Source organism: Mus caroli, chromosome 12 (assembly GCF_900094665.2).
Source record: "Mus caroli chromosome 12, CAROLI_EIJ_v1.1, whole genome shotgun sequence".
Taxonomy (NCBI): domain Eukaryota; kingdom Metazoa; phylum Chordata; class Mammalia; order Rodentia; family Muridae; genus Mus; species Mus caroli.
The window spans coordinates 43,035,686-43,051,977 of NC_034581.1; the positions used below are offsets into that span (position 1 = coordinate 43,035,686).

Sequence of the window (16,292 nt, forward strand, 5' to 3'; positions counted from 1 at the left end):
CTTTACTCAAAACTTGGTAAAGGAGAGGAATTTGCATGAATAAGTTTCTAAGAACAATGATAATATCATAGGAAAGACACCCACAGTAGAGCAAGATGGCATAACCAAATACAATTCAGTTATAAATATTTGCAAAGAAGATTGATAAAATGTTACATAAAATAAAAGCCACATATTATAAACAACAGATACTATGTTTAAACAAGAAAAATAAATGTGAAAATATTTCTAGGAAAATAAACAGTAAAATTTCATAAAATGAAGTCACACTCATTAACTCAATATTTTGTAAAAAAAAATCCAATATGTACATTTAGTAGCATATTGAACACAAATGAAAAATTAATAAATTGGAAGACATTTGGGAAGAAACAACTACAAAGAATGTGCATAATAGCAAATATTTTTAAAACATACAAGAAAGGATAAGTCTATACATAACAGAGAATCTGTACCTGTGCAACTTTAACAATATGGTTGCCCAAACCAGACTTGAGAAGTAAATAATAAATGGACTCAGTAGAATTTGTGTGTGTGTGTGTGTTTGTATAAAGTACAGGCAACATGAGAAAAGTTAAAAGGGTGAACGAGTTGGGTAAACATAATCCTACACTTGAACATTAAATTCCCAACATAAATTAACAAAAATACAAAGGAAATAAACATGCAGAACATGGTTGGGGAGGTTGAGTTACAGAAAGAGAAGGGAGTGAAAAAGAGAGGAAAATACTGATGGGAGAAAACTCACACATATGTGACTGGATATGGCTTGAAAATTTGCTAGAATATCTAATGTATATAGATAAATTCCAGATGATTTCAAACAGAAGAAATAAGAAGAAATGTACAATTAGGTCTGCTGCTGGAATCTGCAAATATAAGACACCTAGTGTGATGCTTCCTCATTCTGAATTTTTAAGTAATGATAAAAATGAATCATTTCTTGGGAAAATTATGATTCCAAAATTAAAGCTGAATGTTTTCATTTTCATATAATGTTTACCTACATTCTGGTACATTTATACCTATACACACATATATGTATACACACACACACACACACAAAAGAAAAATACATATATATATATTGTATCAAACAATGCAAAATTTACTATGTTAATTCTTCTATAACTTAAAAACTAAAGAAGTTTCTCTTGCTTGTTTTGGAAGTTTTGGGATATGATGATAATTATTACGAATTGAGTGAGTTAATATTCCTCTGAAGAAATGCAAGCTCCTAGGAAGGTTTCTCTTGTGGGTTGAATTTCTACTTTAGGGATGGTGACAGTAAGAAAATGATATTATTCCCAGCTCCCCAGAGGCCTGTAAATATTAGTCATTTCAAAATGATACTGCCTAACAGTAAGGAATGAAAGTAAAAATAATTGAAAATAGACATCAACCACTGTAGAAAATAACCCTTTCACGGAACCAAAAATGCTGCCTCTAAGGAAACACTTACAGTTCAGTAAATTGACTGGCCACCTTGCAAAGCTCAATGTGGTTTAGATGAGGGAGCTTTTCCTGACATCAGAGCCAAGGGGTTCGTGTAAAGGCTTCCCCAGTCTTCTAGTTTAAGCAAATAAGGTGACAGTTCTCAGCAGGTTCTACTCTATAGCGTCTTCAAGTTCTATCAGAGAGGAACTTTCACTGCTATAGAAAGTATTAAATGCATCTCTCAAAGTTGGAAAGTGCATCAGATACAGTAATGAGAAAAGGGGGGAAATGATGAGTTCCAGAGCTTTCCTTTGAGACTTGTAAAATATGCATTAGAAGTGAGCAATTTAAGCACCATGAATTTTATTACTAGCCCCAAAGTTACCCCGAGCCTCATATTTTAGCTGATTTAGAATCATGCTGTCTTCAGGGGACAATAATGAGTTCAGTCTTGCTTATATCTGGGTCCAGTTTGTAAGGTACATACAGGAAAAGTGCTTAGCTAAAGTAATAAGCAGAACACTAAGTTATTATTTTATAATTCGTCCTCTGCTTCAGAAGAGAAAAAGTTGGCAAAAATAATAGTTTTATATAATTTTTCCCCCAAACTCACATTTTCTGTCCAGGTTTTTAATTTTTAGTTCTGATTTATTTTCCTTTTGCATTTGTGTTGTGTACACCGCACCCCCACCTGCTTTTACTTCCCCAGGATCCTCTGTAACTCAGAGTAACCTTGTGTATTAGAGAGAGCTAGAGAATACCCTCAGTACTCTCTAACTGTGACAAAATGCCTGAACTCATAGTTTCAGTCTGTGCTCACTTCATCTCAAGCGTGGGGACTGTCATGAGGTGGTACATCACAGAGGACCTGTGGGGCAAACTTTCTTAGGGCAAGTCGTATCAAATGGAGAGGAAGTATCTAGAATTCACCATTGCTCTCAATGTGGTATAACTTCCTCCAAGGAAATTCCATAAGTCTTGACTGCTCACAGCAAGTGATGGAACGTTCTCAGGGGGGAGACTTTCCTTCATCATCTGAACAATAACACCCATGTCTAACCTCTGTCATTGGGGCAGTGCTTTTAATTGTTACGTATCTCCCTATCCAGTCTTTATATTCACATCACTGTGATTTTCCTCACCACTGACATCATCTGCCTGCCTTAGAAATTTGTAAAGGAGTATGTCGTTCCTATCCAGCCTCCGCGTTTTAACCTGCAGCCGCAGCAATGCTGATGCCGAAGAAGAACTGATTGCCATCTATGAACTTCTTTCTAAGGAAGGCATGATGATTGACAAGAAACATGTCCACATGCCCAAACATCAGGGGCTGGCAGACAAGAATGTGCCCAACCTTAATGTAATGTAGCCTCTCAAGTCTTGAGGCTGTAGGAAGGAGCAGTTTGCCTGGAGATATTTCTGTTGTAACCCTATGAATGAGGGCATTCAGTATCTCTGAGATTAACTGCACCTAGCTTTGGAGATTGTGCCTGCAACTCTACACTGCGGCTTTCCTGAGACTGGCAAGGTTTTGGCCTAAAGGTCCAGAGGGTGAGCAACCTGCAAGATCCACAAGAGGGGAAGCAGATAGAGACACCTGCAGTAGGAGTGCTGTGCCCCCTGAAGCTGACAAGAAAGCTGAAGCTGGGGCTGCTCAGCAACTTAGTTTCCCCTTTTAAGCAACGATGGTCATGGTCGTGGTCAGACACCTCAGTGATGTTGGAGACTGTGTTGTGTTAAATACAGTTTTTTTCTCTTTAATATTTTTTTACAGTATAGTCTTTATTCCCCCTCCAGGTTCTCCTGGTCCTCCCTCTGACTGTTCCTCATCCCAGACCCCCTCTGCCCCTACCCAAACACCCACTCCAAACCTGTCTCCAAGAGGATGTCCCCACCCCCACCTCACCAGGCCTTCCTACTCCCTGGGGCCTCAAGTATCTTGAGGCTTAGATGCATCTTCTCTCAGTCCAGACCAGACAGTCCTCTGCTGTATATGTGTATGGGGGCCTCATAACAGCTGGTGTATGCTGCCTGGTTGGTGGCTCCCTGTCTGAGCAAATCTCTGAGGGTCCAGGTTAGTTGAGACTGCTGTTCTTCCTTTAAAGAAAAATAGAGTATGTCAAGCATACTCATTAGAAATAAATTAGTGTCTTAGCATATCATAGATGTACATACATTTAGTAATCAAGAGAGATCATCAAATAAAGCTATAGGGTAAAACTAACTGGAGTGAGAGATTTTACTTTGCCAAACCTCTCCTTCCTAAATAGCCACTGGAATTTATTCTAATCATAAATAAAATAAACACAAAGTACAACTGGTACACTGCTGGTGTTGTTTCCTTAAACAAGATCTAACAGTGCATACCAAAGAGATGACAGAGGCCTGGCAGTTTGCAATTGCTTAGCTTATACTTTCTTCTGCTCTGTTCTCTTTATAAAACTATCCCCAATCAACTGCCTTTTATTTTGCTCAAACCTCATAACCAATAGCAATGTTGGTTCACATTGTGACAGATGTCTAGTGTTTTGAAAATTTCACTGAAACTCCCTGAAATATTTCGCTGGGGCTTCCATAAAAACTCATACAGCATTATTGTAAGTATACTCAGGATGTCTCAATGTGATAAATTTAATGAATTTGAATTTCATTGATGGTGTTTCAAAATAACATATAGGGATAAACAAAACAGACATCTTCCATCATTTTAACTCTTAGTTGTTTTCTATTGTTTTGTTAACAACCCAGATGTCCCTCAACAGAGGAATGGATACAGAAAATGTGGTACATTTACACAATGGAGTATTACTCAGCTATTCAAAACAATGACTTCATGAAATTTTTAGGCAAATGTATGAAACTAGAAAATATCACACTGAGTGAGGTAACCCAGTCACAAAAGAACACACATGGTATGCACTAACTGATAAGTAGATATTGGTCCAAAAGCTCAGAATAACCAAGATACAATTCACAGACCATATAAAACTCAAGAAGAAGGAAGGCCAAAATGTGGACGCTTCAGTCCTTCTTAGAAGGGGGAACAAAATACTGATGGAGAGGAGAGGGTGGGTGGTAGTTGGGAAGAAGAATGGATGATGAGGAGGAAAAAGATAGGCATGAACAGGTATGAGTGGAGACAGGGATGATATACATGGGGTCAGGATTTTTTTTAATATTTTTTATTAGGTATTTTCCTCATTTACATTTCCAGTGCTATCCCAAAAGTCCCCCATACCCTCCCACACACTCCCCTACTCACCCACTCCCATTTTTTGGCCCTGGTGTTCCCCTGTACTGGGGCATATAACGTTTACAAGTCCAATGGGCCTCTCTTTCCAGTGATGGCTGATTAGGTCATCTTTTGATACATATGCAGCTAGAGACACGAGCTCGGGGGGGGGGGAGTACTGGTTAGTTCATAATATTGTTCCACCTATAGTGTTGCAGATCCCTTTAGCTCCTTGGGTAGTTTCTCTAGCTCCTCCATTGGGGGCCCTGTGACCCATCCAATAGCTGACTGTGAGCATCCACTTCTGAGTTTGCTAGGCCCCGGCATAGTCTCACAAGAGACAGCTATATCTGGGTCCTTTCAGCAAAATCTTGCTAGTGTGTGCAATAGTGTCAACATTTGGAAGCTGATTATGGGATGGATCCCTGGATATGGCAGTCTCTAGATGGTCCATCCTTTTGTCACAGCTCCAAACTTGGGGTCAGGAATTTGAACGGAGGTGTGTAGCAATGGTGGACTGGGAACTGGAGGTAGCCACCAGGAAGTTCCATATGCCAGGAAAGCAAGAGGCTTCCAGGACCCAAGAGGGATGAAATTAGCTGAACTGCCCAACAAAGGAGAGCAAGAACTTGTAGAGACAATATCCAGAGGTTAGGCAAGCCCCTGGTTGGGGGATTGGGCCACCCACTCAACTCCAGATTTTTAATCAAGAATTGCTCCTGTCTTAAGGAAATATGGGACAAAATGAGGAGCAGAGACTGAAGAAAAGGCAATCCAAAGACTGCCCCACCTGGAGATCCATTCCATATACAGACACCAAACCCAGACACTTGCAGATTCCATGAAGTGCTTGCTGACAGGAGCCTGTCTCCCAAGAGGCTCTACCAGAGCCTGACAGATACAGAGACAAGTGCTCACAGTCAACCATTGAACTGAGCATGGGATTCCCAATGGAGGAGTTAGAGAAAGGACTGAAGGAGCCAAAGGGTTTTTCAACTCCATAGGAAGAATAACAATATCAAACAACCAGACCCCCCAGAGCTCTCAGGGACTAAACCATCAACCAAAGAGTACATGGTGATAGCCAAGGCTCCAACCACATAGTACCAGGGTGGAGATGTGGGAGTGGATAGGTGGTTGGGGGAGCACCCTCATAGAAGCAGGGGAATGGGGATGGGATAGGGGGCTTCTGGTGTGGATACCAGGAAGGCAGATAACATTTGAAATGTAAATAAATAAAGTATCCAATAAAAAAGAAAAGAAAATAACATATGGATTATGAAATGCTGCTTTCCACACAGTTTGTCTGATTTTAGGGAGTTTTCTCAACTGTTTTTTTTTTTTTAAATAAGTTGTTAAACATCCTAGAATGGTTCTGTATGTATAATAAATAGGTCAATATGGATTTCTCAGGTCCTTTAAATTCTTTTATAAAGGGTAATTTTTAATATAATTTCTTTCTCAAGGTGTCTTATCTTCTCTTTTGAAATTATATAATGATCATCCCATCTTGAATCATATGTTAGTTTGGCTTTGAAGCAATTGTCAGCATCTTTGCCACATGGTTGGAGGCCAGATATCAGTTTGTCACCATGTAATGTATTCTTCCTATCTGGTTAGGAGCATAGAGCAGGTGCTTGGAAATCATGCTGTCATCTATTCTCCACACATGACTGGTCCATGTTCAGCTGAATTATGGTGAATATCACTTGAAAACTATTGTAGTGGCTGCACTCCAAGACCTGGCTACAGTCTTGCCCTGCTCTTCAAAATTCAGCCAGCCATGTAAATGAAATTGTTAAATTCACTCAAGGACTCACGTCTGCCCACACTCTCTATAGATTTTATGATCACATGATGCATGATACATCAGCACTCTTCAGCAAAAGTTAAGGATGGCTTGCAGTTTAGAACACAGTTATTTTAAAACTGGCAGACTTTTACTAAATGTTACATTTTGTATTTCTAGTTTTTAATGTTTTTACTTACTAGGTTATAACTGTGAAACCCAGTTAGGTAAAAATTACCAAGAAAGGTTAATGTAAATAAAAGCCCAAAGAACGTTTTTTTTCCTCAACATGTAATACTTGTTTAAAATCAGTCAAGAATAAAAGTGTGCTAAAATGTAAAATCTATGAAACTGTGATCTTATAAACAATTAAAAAGAAAATTATTTAATTATCTAACAAATTGTCAAATAAATTATAGAATACATAAATAATTTATCTAATGAATAATTTAGTTACGTAATAAATGACTTGATTGAAATGGGTTTCTTGTTATTTTCTTCATCAGATACCTTATTTAGTAGAGGATTATTTCTAATGGTCAGGTCTTGAAACTACATGTTCAGGTAATGATTTCTTGATCAGTTTTAAGGCATTAGATATATGTGAATGCTGTAATATTTCAGAGGCAGGAGTTCCTCAAAACTAAAGGTGTTGTTTGAGGAGAGCATACTTACACTACATGGGGAAAGCTGTTCTTGTTTCCAAAACACAGGTTTAAATTTCCTTCTGTTCATGTGTTTCCCAGCAGGTGTCTCTATATATCAGCATTACTAGAAAAGAACAAAGAGTCAAGAACCAATTTTATTAAAAAGAAAATGTAGCAGATAGAGAAATAAACTGATTATGAAACATGTGAATTGTGTATGTATTAGAAATAAAATAAGTTGAATTACTTCACTGGTCTGCACTGTCTATTATTGGTGACTTAACATATTTTAACTTATCTGATTCTGTTTCTTAGAAGAATGTTTTGAAAAGATGCCTTGAAAAATCCCTTAAAGCAGTTTTCACTATATATGATATTTATTCAAACATAGACATTTTCTAAAAGTATATTAATTTATCTCTACTATCTCTTTTGAACAACTTCTTTACCTTTTTTGTTAAATGCAAAGTTAGTGGCCAGAATTTTTCATGATAATAAAACGTTATTTACAGGAGTCAGAAAAGAATTTGAAATGTGAAAAATGGATGCAATCATGACAGTCAACGATGTACTTCATTCAATTTCTTTTGATCAATGTGTTTTAAAAATGAGTTTCAGACTATAGTACTGTTAATTAATTAGTAGAGTTTTGCCTAGCTCCAGGAAATCCTGGAATTCAGCCCTAATAATACATAAACTGGGAATGGTGGTGTGCCCATCTAACCCCATCACTTAAAAGATAAAGAACAGAGGATCAGAATTGAAAATCATCTTTGTCTACAAAGTGAGAAAATTATCTTTCTTACACATAGTAACATGCTAAATAGTGAGCCCTGTTAATGATCAATTACCAACAGTAACTATTCTGTTTTCCAAAGTTCTGGAGACTGAAACCAGGACTTCCCACATGCTAGAAAACCACATACCTGTAATCTATATCTTAGCTCTAGGTAGCTCCAGGGAAAATAAACAGAACTTAGCTTGGAGAGATTATAGTTGACTTTACCATAATCTTCATACATTCATTAAAGAACTTCCATTTTACTTACAATATGATTAAATAATTGACTTCAAAGTTTAACATATAGGTTTCTTATCGTCCACAAAGCAAATGCCAAGTCAAAAGGTCCTGATAATTGCAAACCTACAGTCCAAAACAAAACTTAAAGGTACTATTGAATAGATATTGAGAATGTTTGAAGCTTAAGTACTTACTAATATTTTCAATGTAAAAGTAGAATATCATAGAATATATGTCTTGAATAAAAAAGACTATGAAATTACTTCATTCCACTAGGTTTTATGAGTCTTTATTGTCCAAAATGTTGTTTCTTTGTATCTTGTCTTTGGTTTTTAAGTAGACCTCAGCTGAAATACCCTTGGGTGGGAAGGGAATAGGTTAGGGTTAGATCTCAGAAGACTTAGTGAAGGGAAGGTGAATAAGATCAAATTAGGCTGTATAATAACACTCTGCAGTAACTAATAACAATAAAAATAAATAAACATATTGAAGTTAACAAGACAGGAAGCATTGTCTTCCAGGCTACTTCTATGATTTCATGCAGCCAGAACTTCCTAGTTTATTTAGATTTATTATAATCCCATTGAAATTCTCAGGTAATGTCTTCTGGTAACATAATGAACTGAAAATATATTTTCATATTTTCCTCACAAAACATCATGAGAACAAAGTCAGAAAAACAAATCAGTGAGAAAGGTGACAGAATGCCCAAATGCAAGGAACATGTCAAATTGTGTTTTTTTCTTCTCTGAGTCACCTTATTTCCATGTATTAAATATTATTCCACCACTAAAATTCTATCTTTTAAAAAACAATTCTTTTATCAACCTTTAACGGTATATCTATATCACATATCTCCCCTCAATTCTTAGGGACCTATGGAATAAAACAGATGTGGAGGCACAAAAAATTAAAAAGCCAGAGGTGATGGTTGACTCCATGGAAACAGTATCCTTCAGACCCAACATGACAGAGACTATGAACATATGAAATCGTGGAGACTCTGGCAGGATGTACAAGTCCTGCATGAGCTCAATCAAGATAAAACTTCAGCATGGGAAGGGAGAAGTACATACAAAGTCCTACCCTTAACCAAAAATCTATTTGAAACTGAGTCATGCTGGGAATGGGAAAAATTCAGTTTTCTTCCCTGGAGTGACACTGGGCATATCAAGCATACTTTAGAGCAGGACTCATTCTTGAGAATTCTTGACCTATTGACGAAGGTTTTCTTAATGATTTTTATTTTGAACATTCATAGCTGTAGTGAAATAGGGACAAAAAATAGAACTAATAATCTACCTATTCTCTTTATCTCAGCTGACAAATAATTTTCTCTCAATTACTTTCCTCATCTCTCATCTCTCTAAAGATGCAAATATAAAAGTAATTTCCTGGCATCTCATGGACATTTTTTTTGCCCCTTCCCAAATATTTGGCACATATTAAGCAAAAGATGTAAATGTGAATAGAATAATGTCATGCTAAATTCATCTTATACCTGTATATAAAATATGTTCAAAGTGAACTTCCTAGCACTCATAAAATTCCTCCCATTGTGTAATATTGTCTTTTGGTCTTTTTCCATCACAGGAAATACCTTTACCTTTCATGGTTGACTGTTCACAACTTTAAAAGAACCCAGATTGCTGTTTCATTATTTTCTCAATTTCCTAAGTTGTTCATTTCCTCATGATTTGGGTAATGTTTTTTTGTCCATATTATCTCACATCAGGAGGCATATAATATGAATTTTCCCTTTCTATTACATGTTTAATTACTTGTTTAAGGTGGTAACCAAAGTGCTATTATTACCAATGTGTTTTCTCACCAAGCTTAATACAATGACTACATATTATAGAACAACATGATGAGACTATCTACAGTGTTCATCATTACCTTAATTCAGGAGTTTTAACAGTGGCTGATAACCTTTGTTCTAATCAATATTATTATCAAGATTATTAAAGTCCATTTAATGAGACAATATTCTCACAATATTTAACATACTATATGCGATGAATATTAGTATTTAAAGAAAGAAAATCATAAAATTATAACAACAAAAATTAATAATACAAACTAGAAGACTGAGGTAAATGGAGAAATAATGCCATTTCAGTACTCTAATTTTGCATAGAAAGAATCAACGTAACTAACTATCAAGAAGCTACATTTTTAAGAAAGTTTTATGTGTTCCCACTCACTGAAAAATATTATTCAGAAGCAACAACAATCCTGAGTCAAAATACTTTATGTTGTGTCTACTGCGTGCATTGTTGGTGTATCATCTGTGATTTTGACCCTTTAGATGCCCAAGCTGTATGTAGACTTACACATGATTTCTGGGAGTCAAACTTAGTCTCATAAAATATTTCAATTAAGGATATATAAATGCATACTACCCCTCAAAATGAGGTCTCTGTTGAGGTTGAGGAGGTACAGAAATTGTGCTACATTCTGCATTAAATTAAAAATATACTATGGTACTGCCTATTGCAATTTACTAATTATACCATTTATGTAACAGATTTAAAAATATAATATTTCTGTCAATAACGATCATACTAACATAAACTTCTGGGCCATTTTTCCTGGAGGAAAAAAGAGAAATAAGAGGCTAAGTTTTTACCTTTACTAGTCTATATTATTTTCTTACCCTGATTTTTGTAATGTTAACTAAATTGCATGTGAGGATATCATAAAAATAATATACTGTGAAAGAATGCTAATGAAGACACACCACTTCTTAAAAATTTAAAAAATTGTAAGTCTTTTTCTGTCAAATTTTCCTTTCTATATTTCTAGACCTACATTGAGTCTTCTCCTCTTTTTTGGACCTCCTCCAAATGTATCAGGTCCACATGACTGGAGGGTACTATTATTCTGTCCTTTTCTCCTTTCCTCTGTATATTAAGAGAGGAATAATAGTGAAGTAGAAAGAGTTGCCATTCTCTGTTAGATCGTTCGCATTTATGAAGGCGAAAATGTGCCTTTAACATAAAAGCACTTGATTAAATGACCCAATTTAATGTTCTTTTTACCTTTTTGTTTAATTTGACATTATGATTTAATTACACTTCTTCCTATTTTTTTCCTTTGTCTACCTAAACCCTCCAACATACCCCTATCTGTTCTCTTTCAAACTCATGGATCTTTATTTTGCTAAAATTTATTGCATGCATGCATATATATTCCAATATATAAAGCCTGCTGAGTCCATGTACTATTACTTGTATACATATTTTTAGGTTTTATGAAATACTTAATCAATGTGTACATTATGATATCTGAGTGAAGTAGATGGTGTGCTTTTCAAAGAGGGTGCAATATTACAGAAATTCTTCTCTACATTATTTGTCATGTCAAGAAAATTATTTGGTCTTTCTCTTACTTGTGACTCAGTTCTTTATCATTTACTTGATTTTTAAATTATTTTTCTCATCTCTATTTCAGGACTCCACAAGAACAGGTACCACATCTACCATGATTAGAATTATAAACTGGGACAAAGAAAAACAGACAAAAACTTTGTCTCATGGTATAAATTTGTTTACTGACCAAATGTAGATAAGCTAATTAATTTTTCTACTGAATTTTTGGAGAGCTAAAGTTTTGTGCTGAGATGAGGAGATCACATGAAAGGAAACTGATCAAAATCGTAGTAATGACTGATGGTTACAGAAGGCAAGAAGTAGCCCATAAATATTTATGTTAATTGTTCATAACAGTAAAATAAAGGTTTAAACTTTCCAAGATAGTTAGCTGATGTGCCTTGTAAATTACAAAGCATAATCAAAGTTTGAATCAAAAGTTCAAGGTTAAGGAAATACAGAATTTGGTTTAAAGCCATCTATAAAATTAAAGAGAAAATGATGTGAATTCTGACAATGTTGATTTATCTTTTCTCAAGATGAAATAGTCAATGTCGATAAAATAAAGAAAAATATAAAAACACATTTGTATGAAAACATAAAAATGAAGTTCACTAGCTTCTTTCAAACTTAAATAAGAAAATTTTTCTACAAGGAGAACATCAAGAAAGTCAGTAAAATATTCGAAATGAAATATTTCCTAGAATGCGTATCTCTCATTACTCTAGAGTACAATGTACTCTATGGTTCCACGTTTTATTAAAACAGTCTGCTATCTGTTGGTGTTTCAGATTGCTGTTGAGGAGATTTTTATTATATGCTATTTTGAAAACATTATATCTTGTTAGCCCATTATGTTTGTGCAAAATAAGTCAAGTGGTCAGAAATGAAGCTCATTGTTAAAAAACAATTGCCCAGTATGTGCAAAGAGTCCATGAAATCTCCAGCCAAAAAGACAGATACAAGAAAAAAAAAAAGAAAGGAAAAGTAAAGAAAAGAAAAGAAAGAAAAGAAAAGAAAAAGAAGCAAAAAAAAAATTAAGTGGCTACTCTATATATCTCATGAAACATCTATTAAAATATTGCTATTTCTATGCATGCATGTGTGCACAAGTGTACATGTATGTGTATGTGTGCGCTCATACACCCAGGCACCTGAATGTGAACCTATGTGAGTACCAGTAACCACAAAGGTCAGAAGACCATGTTAGATACCCTGGATTCAGAAGTTGCTGATAAGCGAATGCTCCACTCGTTTTGTGTGTGTGTGTGTGTGTGTGTGTATGTGTGTTATAAGAAAGAGGCCAGTTTTATTGTAGAATATAGACAAATACATACATATCAAATATATTTTTGAACTTAAAGAATACTGTCCATTGTGTCGATTGCCAAGAAATATATTGAAATTATTAAATAATAGAAAATAAATTAGTAACAAAAGCAAAAATCTGAGAAGCTGTAACAATAATAATTCCCAAACAAGCAATATTTAATATGTTAAATATTTCTTTAAAATTAAAAATATTTTTGCCTATAAGTATTAATATGAATATTAGTTAGGAAAGAAAACTGAAACCAAAGCAACATTAAGAAGACATCAAAGAATGCTTTATTGTGATTTGAATTGTTGGAATTGCATAGAGAATTCAGAAAACTTTGGAATATTTGACCCTATAGACATATATATTGTTATAACCACAACATGTGTACTTGAAATAATAACTCTCTGATATTTTTATGTCTCTCCATGATATTAGTCATTATTTTATAGCCACCACTTATCTTATATTTAGTGTATGTGTATGTCCTGTAATTATGTGTTTTTTGTGTGCTTCTTAGCTACTGGTTAGACAGTTGACAGTGATCTTTAGTGATGGTCTTTACTGCACTGACTCACTGATGGGTAAGAGCATGTTCTGTTAAATAAAACCAATCCAGAAAGAGTAATACCAAACTAGGAGCCAAATTGCTTGTGATGAAGTAATTTCTATAAAACTCCCCTGAAAGCAAGACATAACCCTTAATTTATTTCCCACTTCATTTTCCCCCTTTACTGACTTTTTCCTCTACCAGACCATTTCTTTCCTCTCCATAAAACTAGAAAACCTAAGCATCAGCATATCGTACAGAGTGGATGCTAAGAGTTAATTTATTGGCACATTTCATGCAAAATTAATAAGAATGGGACAGATATAAGGTGCTGAGTGTGTTAGATTTTGCTGTTATGATACTACCTGGATTTTGTGGGCCTAGTCATATATCTCTTGGGCACACAGCAGGGCACAGGGCATGTTTATGGCTATTAAATATTTATACTTAAAAACAGAAAGTAATCCCATACTACTGTAAGAAACGAAAATTTTTAAGTTTAAAAGAAGTTAACTTTGTGAAGCAACTGTATTTTTGTCGCATTCCATTCTTTTAAGAGTTGAATTGCAAGTGATGTGGATCTTTGCAAAGAGCAGGGACTAGGACAGGCAAAAGAAGGGTGAGCTTGCTCACTTCAGATCTCGGGCTCTGATCAAGGCACATTGCTTTGCAAGCCTTTAGTTTTCCTATTTTTTTTTAAAGTAAGATATACTTACACACAAGCTCTTCTGGTCATTGTGAATAATAGTAAAATATAGATGAGTGATAGACATGAAAGCAATTTGCACATTATTATGTATAACACTACAATCTGGGTTAATTAACTTATAAAGCTCATTGGAGTGCTTGTTTAGTAAATATTTCAGAGCCCAGACATTAGCATTTGGAATGTCTATCCAGAAAGCCACACTTAGAGTAACCACTGGGGTACATATTAAACTTATGATCAAGGAGGAAAACAGGTCGAGGCCATGTTTGTAAACTGTGAGACCAAACCGTTAGTGGTAAATTATTTATAGTTAGGGAATCGAACAAAACATGAGAAGGACAAGGATTTTCTGTCAGCAAAGGGAGGTGGAATCTGTATCTCAGTCAATTAACAAGGTCATACTGCGGGGAGCATCATGGAAGAGAGAATATCTCTGGCAATATTTTTCCATGTTAATCTTTGTGAGGCTGATACCAAACCATCATCTACAAAATGAAGAAGAAGCAGCACTAAGATGAGTGAAGGCTAAAGTAATGGCTCAGTGAAGAGCATTTACTGCTCTTGCAGATGAATGGAGTTCAATACCCAGAATCCTCATGGCAGATCATAGCTGTAACTTTAGCTCCAGGGCATCTATCTGCCTTCTCTGGGCTATGTAGGTTCCTGCAAATACATGGTGAATATAAATTCACATAGGCATCCAGAATAGATAAATACATGTAAATGAATTAATATTCTTAAAAATAAAGTATAAGAGGATATGCCCACTTTAAAAAAGTGAATTTATTGCAATATGATCCATGAAAACTATACATTTTTGTGATTTGACTTTTTTGTTGTAGTAGTAGTAGTGGTTGTTGTTGTTTTGTTTTTTTTTTGGGGGGGGGATGGCAGTGTCATATTAAGATACCATGGGGTTCGGGATCCATCCCACAATCAGCCTCCAAATGCTGACACCATTGCATATGCCAGCAAGATTTTGCTGAAAGGACCCTAATATAGCTGTCTCTTGTGAGGCTATGCTGGGGCCTGGCAAACACAGAAGTGGATGCTCACATTCAGCTATTGGATGAAACACAGGGACCCCAATGGAGGAACTAGAGAAAGTACCCAAGGAGCTAAAGGGATCTGCAACCCTATAGGTGGAACAACAATATGAACTAACCAGTACCCCTCCGGAGCTCGTGTCTCTAGCTGCATATGTAGCAGAAGAGGGCCTAGTCGGCCATCACTGGGAAGAGAGACCCCCTGATCTTGCAAACTTTATATGCCTCAGTACAGGGGAACGCCAGGGCCAAGAAGTGGGAGTGGGTGGGTAGGAGATTGGGTGGGGGAGGGGATGGGGGACTTTCGGAATAGCATTTGAAATGTGAATGAAGAAAATACCTAATTTTTTAAAAAAAGACTTTGCTGACAGGACCCTGATATAGCTGTCTCTTGTGAGGCTATGTCAGTGCCTGGCAAATACAGAAGTGGATGCTCACAGTCATCTAAAGGATGCAACACAGGGCCCCCAATGGAGGAGCCAGAGGAAGTAACCAAGGAGCTAAAGGGGTCTGCAGGCCTATAGGTGGAACAGCAATATGAACTAACCAGTACCCCCCAGAGCTAACTGCATATGTAGCAGAAGATGGCCTAGTCGGCCATCATTGGGAAGAGAGGCTCCTTGGTCTTGCAAACTTTATATGCCCAGTACAAGGGAATGCCAGGGCCAGGAAGCAGGAGTGGGTGGGCTGGAGAGCAGGGCAGGGAGAAGCCTTTGGGGATTTTGGGGATAGCATTTGAAATGTAAATGAAAAAATATCTAATAAAATTGTTTTTAAAAAAGAAAATTGAAACTCAAGGTTATTTAAAATTGTTCTTTAACATTGTAAGAAAATATTCCTATTTTCTACTTATTGAAGGAAATAGGAAAATGTCAACAAAGAAATTGGCCCTTTGTTTCCAGAGTTTAGTTTCCGAAATATTAATATACAAAGACTTTAGTATTTTTATACAATTACAAACCTTCAAGTATCACATATGGTTGGACTTATACATGTGGTATAAATAGATGATCTGATGGTCATTTGAATATAATATTGATTTTTGGAAACTAGGACCAAGCAACAGATTTACTTAAGTCTATCAGTGGTTCTAAAATACAAGTTAGTTAGTTATCATGTGTCCTGTTGGGTAGGAAAGTTTCTGAATATAAAAGGGAATATCTTTTAAA

At 35.8% G+C, this 16,292-nt stretch overlaps 1 pseudogene; it reads left to right on the forward strand.

The window, feature by feature from the left end:
- The first annotated feature begins 2,666 nt into the window (after nt 1-2,666).
- Nucleotides 2,667-3,177, forward strand: LOC115032794 (annotated as a pseudogene).
- The last annotated feature ends 13,115 nt before the right edge of the window (nt 3,178-16,292 follow it).